This window comes from Adiantum capillus-veneris, chromosome 20 (assembly GCF_014529385.1).
Source record: "Adiantum capillus-veneris isolate H3 chromosome 20, ASM1452938v2, whole genome shotgun sequence".
NCBI classification, from domain to species: Eukaryota; Viridiplantae; Streptophyta; class Polypodiopsida; order Polypodiales; family Pteridaceae; genus Adiantum; species Adiantum capillus-veneris.
Genome location: NC_140950.1, coordinates 18,553,971 through 18,562,674, shown reverse-complemented (window position 1 = coordinate 18,562,674; position 8,704 = coordinate 18,553,971). Strand labels below are relative to the sequence as shown.

The window sequence follows — 8,704 nt, the reverse complement described above, 5'->3', positions numbered from 1 at the left end:
CCAAAGTACCAAATAGGTGGAACAAAATTTGGCCCTTTTTTTGTACCACCAACCTTTGCTTTTTCAGCCCTCTCTCTCTCTCTCTCTCTCTCTCTCTCCATATATATATCTCTTTTGCTCCCTCCAATACCTCTCTCTCTCTCTCTCTCTCTCTCTCTCTCTCTCTCTCTCTCTCTCTGTCTCTCTCTAATGCCATAAAACAACAATTTTAAGTAGTCTTTAGGCTTTTGCATGCTGTATCTATAATTGGAAATGCATACAAGCAGGGACCATCTAAAATATCACAACAACCTATACATGAAAATACATAACATGACCTCAATAAAACATAGAACAAAACTCTTTTGGATAGGTCCACTTGGTCCATATGTAATGGAAACCATGACGGGTATTCGTTCATTGGTTCGTAAAGTCTACCTCATCTTTTATCAAAAGCACGGATACCCATAATCAATTTTGACAATCGATTCCTCGTGAGTGAGTAATTTCCTAGATTGCAAAATTCATTTAAAGATCAGGTTGAAGAGTAACGCAAAGGTAGCATTTCCCCGATGGCACTACAATGGTTTCAAATCCCTTGGAGGACTTCTTTCTGGCCTCATCATCAAAGAAATTGGGCAAGACCATACAGGGATTGCCATGCTTCCAGTCGACAAGAGTAGCCATGTGATAGGTAGTTAGCTACAGAGAGCCAATTACTTGAAGGATCTCTACAATGTTCCTACCTCTGGAGGCAAGGTAGAAAATGGAAGCCTTGAGCTTCTTTTCAAGGCCTACAATGAGGACCACACGTGCAACAAGAGACACACCTAAAAAACTCATGGGGGTCATGCCCAGCTAGGTAGTGATGGCATGGTTGAGATCACAGAGGATAGGGAAAGAGACAACATAGCTCTACTTGTTGGCACTCTCAATGTTGGGAATCCATTGGAGGTGTGAACGTAGATCATTGCAAGTGAGGGCCAACATGAACTCGGGCATGTGGGAATCCACACAATCCAAATCTGGACCATCTGTGTACTTCAAGCATGGATCTGAAGGAGTTTGCATTCCTATTTGGTTGGACAGGAGAATGCCCACCTATGAGGCTTGGAAGACATCCATTCAGTGTTGGGATAAAGGCATTGCTCCTTTGCTCGGGGCCGGATGTCCGATGTCCGGTCGTCCACTATATGTACATACACATTCCTTATTCTTCATATACACAAATAAACAAATAAGAAGGATCTCCTCACCACATTCTTGGAGGTTGCTCATCGATATAGTGTGTCTTCTACTCTTTTCCTCCCTTGCACTCCGCATGCACCGCGCAACACTTCCACACCTAGTGCTCTCACAAGTGGTATCAGAGCTTTGGTTTTGAATGGGTGTAGTGCGACGATCGAGTCAACAACTTTGCAATGGCAAGCATATTTATGGAAATAGATTCAAGAGAAGGGAGAAGGGAGAAGCTTGGCAACGTGTACGCATCACATGTTTGCGAGCGGTTTTGCTCGTGTACGCAAAAGCTTCTATGCCCACATTGTGTGCACATAGATTGTAGTGCCAAGAGAAACCCACATTGCAAATCTAAGCTTAGGTATATATATTCAGCTTGTATAAAGCTTGTGTAGCAATCCATTGCTGAATTTTGCAGAGAAGAAGCAGGAGCAGGAAGTGATACAACTCGTTTTTGATGTTTTCGGCTCACGAAACAATTTTTTTTGCATATCTTTGTCATACGGAGTCAGATAGATATGATCTAGGAATCTAGATTGGGGTTTTGGCACATTTTGGACGCGATGGTGATGTCAAAGGGTCACTCACAATCTCAAAGGGACAACCAAATCTTGTAATAATGTTCTCAAAGAGAAACTTGGCAGTTGATTTTGCATTGGCCTTACGTGTCGCCCTGGCTTCCGCCCACTTTGTCACATAGTCAGTTGCGTCGATAATATATCGGGATTGAGTGCTACAAGCTGCTGGACTAATTGGGCCTACGAAGTCCAAACCCCATTTTTCAAATGGTTGAGTCACTTTAACAGGATGTAAGGGCATCCTATCCTTTCGTTGTGTGATCTTGTAAAGTTGGCATTCATCATATCCTTTTGCAAAAAGTGATGCATCCTTGAATAAGGTAGGCCACCAATAGCCTGATTGCAACACCTTTCTAGCTATTAGTTCCCCTGAGAAATGTCCTTCGGCTATACCCATGTGGGCTTCTTGCAGTATGTATAAATACTCATCCTCATGGGCACAACGTCTAAGAATATCATCCTTCCCTAGCCTATAAAGAGTTCCTGCAATGAGGGAGTAAGGTTCACATTCTTTTAACAGTTTTTGAGCTATGTCTTTACGAAGCTCTTTGTGTGGAAAACCATTAACTAGGAAGTTCACAATCTTCTCACTCCATTCAGGTATGGTTTTGAGTAGGAATAGAGAAGTATCGGGCAACTCATCATCGACTCTAGTAGGGGCTTCACCATTGGGTATGCGAGACAAATGATCCGCCATGACATGTCTTTTACCAGGTCTCACCACAATGGTAAAATTAAACTCAAGGAGAATTAACAACCATCGTGTAATTCCTCCCATGGAACAAGGTCTATTTACTAGATACAACAAGGTTTGATAATCAACATAGAACACAAACTTGTTGGCCAGAAGGTAGTAGCGAAATTTCTTCACTGCATAATCATACCTAAACCTTCTTGCTCTATAGTGGTGTAGTTTCTCTCGGCATCATTCAATTGACGACTTGCAAAGCTAATGGGGTAGTCTAGTTTATGTTCTCTTGGTTGAGCTAGAACACACCCAATAGCAAAGTTCAATGCATCAATATGCACATGGAAAATTACATCCCAATCGGGCACTCATAGAATAGGAGCTCTAGTCAAGGTCTTTTTTAATGACTCATAGACATGGTCACACTCCACAGTCCATTGGAACTCAATAAAAGCTTGTACAAAGGACGAGCTATCTTGGAAAAGTTTAAAATAAACCGTCGGTAATAACCAGCATGGTCCGTGAACCTTTGAACTCCTTTATAGTTTGTAGGTGGTGGCAATTCATCAATGGCTTTAATTTTGCTCTCATCTATGGAAATCCCATTTTTGGACACTATATGCCCTAAAATGACTCCATGTTTAACCCAAAATTGGCATTTGAAAGGGTTTAAGGAGATGCGATACAATCTACACTTCTCAAACACTTTTTGTAAGCATGATAGATGTTCTTTCCAAGAGGAATAAACACAAATTTCATCTAAGAAAGTTTCACAAAACTTCCTCGAATATTCTCTAAAAGCAGTGTTTATTAATCTTTGAAAGGTAGCAGGGGCGTTGGTTAAGCCAAAAGCCACAACATGAAATGCGAACACTCCAAATTCGGTTATAAAGGCTGTTTTAGCTTGGTCCTCCAACGCAATTGTGATTTGATTGTAGCTAGAGTACCCATCTAAAAAGCTATAAGCTCCTTCCCTGCAACTCTTTCAAGAACATGTTCTGAATATGGCAAGGGGTAATGGTCCCTCTTAGTGGCGGCATTGACCTTCTTGAGATCCATGCACACTCTGAGTTTCCCATTCTTTTTTGGTACAATTACTATTGGAGACACCCATTCTGAGTGCTCAATAGGGTATATGAATCCGCATTCCACAAGATTTTCAATATCTTCTTGAACGATTTTTGCATATTTAGGATTCATTGGGTAGGGTCGTTTGCTGAACTGGTTTAGCCATGCTATTCATGGAGATTGTGTGTTGCACCATGGAAGGTGGAACACCTTTCATATCATGATATGTCCAGGAAAATATATCCCTAAATTCCTTGAGAAGTTCTTTAAGTATACACTCCTCAGTCTCTGTCAGATCTTGGGCAATGAAAATAGGTTTGGACTCTTCTCCTGCGTCTGCTAACTCTATTTCCTTAACTATTGCTAGACCGTCATAGACTCCATTGCTCCCATTGATAGGTTTTCTTTGAGCCTTTGTATACACAACCTTACGTTCCTCTATGGTATAGGATTTGAAATGTTCAGGTGCAAGGTGTAAGTTTGTAGGCTCCTGTTGTTCTGTGGACTGTGATTTCACTTCTGATTCCTTTTGTTGTTGAGCTAACTCTCAATTTTGTCGTCTCCTTACGGTACGGCTCAACTTTGGATTCTCTGTAGCCTCTAGTTGTGCGATGTCAATGGGTTGTGGACTACGCCACATAATGTTGATGGTATTCACCCCAGTTATCTACAAACTTCCGATGAGCATTACATGCCCCTATATAATTAAGCCATTCTGTGGTAGATTTCTTTTCATTTATTCTAGCACACACATTTTCTCGATATCATCACCTCTTATATCTCTTACTCTTCTTGTCCAATTTTTGATTACAACAGATCTCTAGTGAAGAGTCACTAGATGAATCGCTTCTTGTGTCTTCTGCTCCCTTGGATAGATTGTCATCTGGGGTACCACTGGGCCCTGAATGGTTTGTCCCCACATTTGCACTAAGATTTAACTGAGATTCTTCGTCCTCAGAGTCAATTTCAATTGATGATTCTGACCGCAAATCGTGTGGGCTATAGTCTTGTGAGGCACTACTGGTTCCAATGCCAGTCAAACTTTCATCTTGTAGGTCATCAGAAGCTATATGCATTGCTTCTAGCATATTTAAGGGTACGAGTGGTGGCATTTCATCCCCCTCAGGTGTTACCCAGGTCGTCCCCCTATTTCCCCAAGTGTCTATGGTTGCTGCTAGGTGGACCCAATCCACATTGTCCGACTCAGTCATCCCAGGTAGTACATCCATATAAGGAGAATCTTCCCCAACATCAGTGTCCGCTTTACACGTGTAACAATATTGCAATGGGGCTGAGTGAATTGTGGTGTCAGATCTATGATCAATTATAAACCTATTTCCTAGAGGATGTGCTCGACCAGTTACAAGATCCACTCGTATGACAGAACCTTGGAATTGCAAGCAGACATGGTTTTTAGACCAGTCACGCACCATTTTTGCTTCCCTCATGAAAGGACGTCCTAAGATCATCTCCGATGCCATAGTGTGTTTGGAGAAATCCATAACAATGAAGGTAATCCTTATTTTATGTCCAAAGACCTTGATCTTGAGATCTTCTAGCATCCCAATAGGTTTAAAAATAGAGTCATTGGCCATCTTCACTACTATGGTTTGTGGTTGCAAGGTGAGGTCTTCCCATAGTTTCCCATCAATTTTTAGTCATAATGCGAACCCCAGTGCCACCATCAAGGATTCCCTTCACAATTAATCCCTTAGTAGTGATTGGTATGGTCGCATTGGATTCATCACCCTCAAAGTATTGTCCCAACTTGTTAACAGGTATTTCTACAACAAGGTTCTCATCTAGGTTGGGTTGTGGATCTAAGTGTTCCTCCTCTGTTTGCATCCCTCCACCTCCATTCATCTATGAAAATTGTGGTAGCACACACTTCAGTTCTTCATTGAGGAAGGCTTGAAGAGCTGAGACTAGCTCAAGGTCTTTATATAGTTTGGACATGATGGTGGTTCTAACTTCTGAAGACATGAAATCCATCAATTTGTCATTTAACGACACCTTTTGGACCTCAGTCCCTTGACGTGGGGAAGATGGGATCTCCATTTCTTTGATAGGATCAAATAGTCCCTCTGTAAACATTCTTTCCATCAAGAAGTGAGTACGTCCACTTTCCCATGACTTTAAGTCACTTTCTTCTTGGATGACGCTAGGTATGGCTAAGGCTCTATGGACTCGGTGAGGTTGTTGTTGCGTAGGGAACACTTTGTCTATAATCTGGATCTGCCTAGGTGCTGGTTCTAGATCCCTTTGGGTATCTTCTACCAAAATCTTTAATTGCTTGACTCGCTCAATCTCTTCTGTAGGGTTTGGATAAGTTCCTATCTTCTTCTTGGATCCTGGCCATTGTGGCTCATGAAGATCTTCCTTGTTAATTTCTATCTTAGTGGTTGTTTTGGTCTCCATGGTTTCACTTGAATCGGAATCCTCTTCAACGTCGTTCATATATACGGGGTCGTCACTAGTCCCTATGTTGGTCTTTGAACTAGGGTCTGACTTCGCTGCTTTTTGCGATCTCTTCCTTCGTGTTTTTTTCTTTTTCTGAGATTGGACAATGGATGCCGTGTCTCTTTCCTCAAGAATATAATTTTGTTTTTGGAACATCGATCGTGTGAGTACGTTTACTGGTACCACATGTGTACTTTGTGATGGCTCCTCGATAACTTCAATCAAGTTTGATAGCGTGATCTTTGTTGCATTTGGATTATTTGGACATTGGGCAATCAAATGATCTATGCCACATCGATTACACATGAGTATCCGCATTGTAGACGTGCTCGCTTGATTAGTTTGCATTAGTGTGGCGTTGATTTGTAGCCTAATAGGACACTCGGCTATACGATGTGGACCTCCACACTCATAGCATTGAAGAGCTGGTCTCTTAGCAGTGTAATTGATATTTTGGCATCTTGCAGCAAGAGCAGCTACTTGATAGACAGGTTTGAATTGTCCTCAATAGTCCTCCATGTAGTATTGTGGAATTTCTTCATGTACATCCATCCCATAGGCAATATTAGGGTCTATATCTTTCTCACAACCTTCCAAACAAGCAATAGATGACTCACAACCCACTTGATTCATAGAAGTGATTCTTGGATTGAACAACATTTTGGGCGCTAGGGACCATGTGTTGTGCTGTTTGTTCAAGAGGTGGGGGCGGCATCAATGTAGGCACTCGAGGTGTGTCTATCGATGCCAAGGTTGGTCTATTGGCCATCGTGCACTTAAATACTATGAAATCCTTAGCTTGACGACCATACCTTCCATAGGCATTGCAATTCCCTATGAATTTTACTGTAAAAGTAGGGCATTCACTGGTACTATGCGGTCCATAGCATACGGAGCACCATTGTTGCTCCCTTCGTGGATACATATGATTGTTTTGCGGAGCATGATTGTCTCTAAGACTCTCTTGAATAGCCTTGGTGATATCTGCTAAAGTCATCTCTGATATCTTTGGCTCCTTAGCAATAGGTTTGAGGGTCATTGGCTTATGCCCCGATGCTTGTGCGTTAATAGATTTAGAATCAACAAACACTCTTTCTCCTTGAATCATTAAATTATCCTCGAGTTGGATTGCATTGGTGGTGACTGCTTCCCAAGTGGTGATACCTCTAATGACTAGGCCATTGTGGTGATGACTAGGCCATTGTAGATATCCTCATGTCGTAATCCCATAATGAATCTATCAAGCAATTGATTATTATTGAAACGCTCATTTGGATTACAACAAGAATTCAAATGCTTCAAGCGACTAATAAAGTCTCTCACTGACTCTCCTTCCTCTCGTTGGGCTTTCTGGAGCTGAGAGGATACACCCCAAAGCACTCCCTCTCGTATGTATTCTTTTAAGAACAGTCTCCTAAGAGTAGGGTAAATCGTTTTTTCTTCCACCCTTAGGGTTCTATACCAATCCCCTGCCTTCCCACTTAAGGTTAGGCTTAAAGCATTACTCTTATGCAAGTCATTGTGTTCTCCTAGAGAATCACATATTTGTTCAAACACTTCGATATGCTTTCTCAAATCCCCGTCTCTACTAAATTTTTGTGTGAGCTTGGCTATTTCTACTGCCTTACTTCTAGGTTCTCTATCAGGCGTGTTACGCATATTCTCAGCAATAGATCGACTAATAGCTTGAGCAAATGTTGCCAAGTCACCTAAGTGAGCAGGCACCGTGGGTGAAGGCGCTCCAAAGACTACATGTGGAGTAGGTATTGGCATTGGGCTTGCGCATAGGAAGCCCTTGGATTCCACATTGGGTACGATGTTGTGCCATGGGGTGGTCCAAAGTTCATATGTGTGGCCCTAGGCATAGCAGACGTCGGATGTGATATGCTAATGCTAGCCGGTATAGTCCCATGCAAATAAGAACTTGGGTTTTGTGGTTGTGGAGCATAGGTTGTTGAAACAATGGGAGGGGTAGGAACTACATGAGTCTGAGGCCCCATGGGTGTATACGATTGGTACACACTTGTAGGTACTGTTGCAGGCATTGAGCTACCATGTAGTGGTGCTTTACTAACAAATGAGGTCCATGGCGTGTTTCTCGGCATGCCCATCATTGGGGTAGGCATGGTAGTCGTGGTGTTATCAAGGGAAAGATGCCCTAGGCATAGCAGACGTCGGATGTGATATGCTAATGCTAGCCGGTATAGTCCCATGCAAATAAGAACTTGGGTTTTGTGGTTGTGGAGCATAGGTTGTTGAAACAATGGGAGGGGTAGGAACTACATGAGTCTGAGGCCCCATGGGTGTATACGATTGGTACACACTTGTAGGTACTGTTGCAGGCATTGAGCTACCATGCAGTGGTGCTTTACTAACAAATGAGGTCCATGGCGTGTTTCTCGGCATGCCCATCATTGGGGTAGGCATGGTAGTCGTGGTGTTATCAAGGGAAAGATGAGATAGACTTGGAAAGGTAAAGCTATCACTTGTGGGCTTAGATTGCACCGAGGCCCTTGGTGAAATGACATATGGGGGATCCATCGAACTTAGCGAGGGAGTCTCCGTTTGCGATAAGGTCGGTTGTTTAGCCTTTCCTGTATCCAAGAATCTCATGAGACCCGTTGAAGGCATGTTGATCCCCTTGTTCTGTCTCTATAACTCAATGACCTTGTGGATGACCTCACAAACTCTT

The 8,704-nt window shown here is 42.5% G+C and overlaps 1 pseudogene; it reads right to left on the bottom strand.

The window, feature by feature from the left end:
* Window positions 1–507: 507 nt before the first annotated feature.
* Window positions 508–1,050, bottom strand: LOC147432188 (uncharacterized; annotated as a pseudogene).
* Window positions 1,051–8,704: the final 7,654 nt, after the last annotated feature.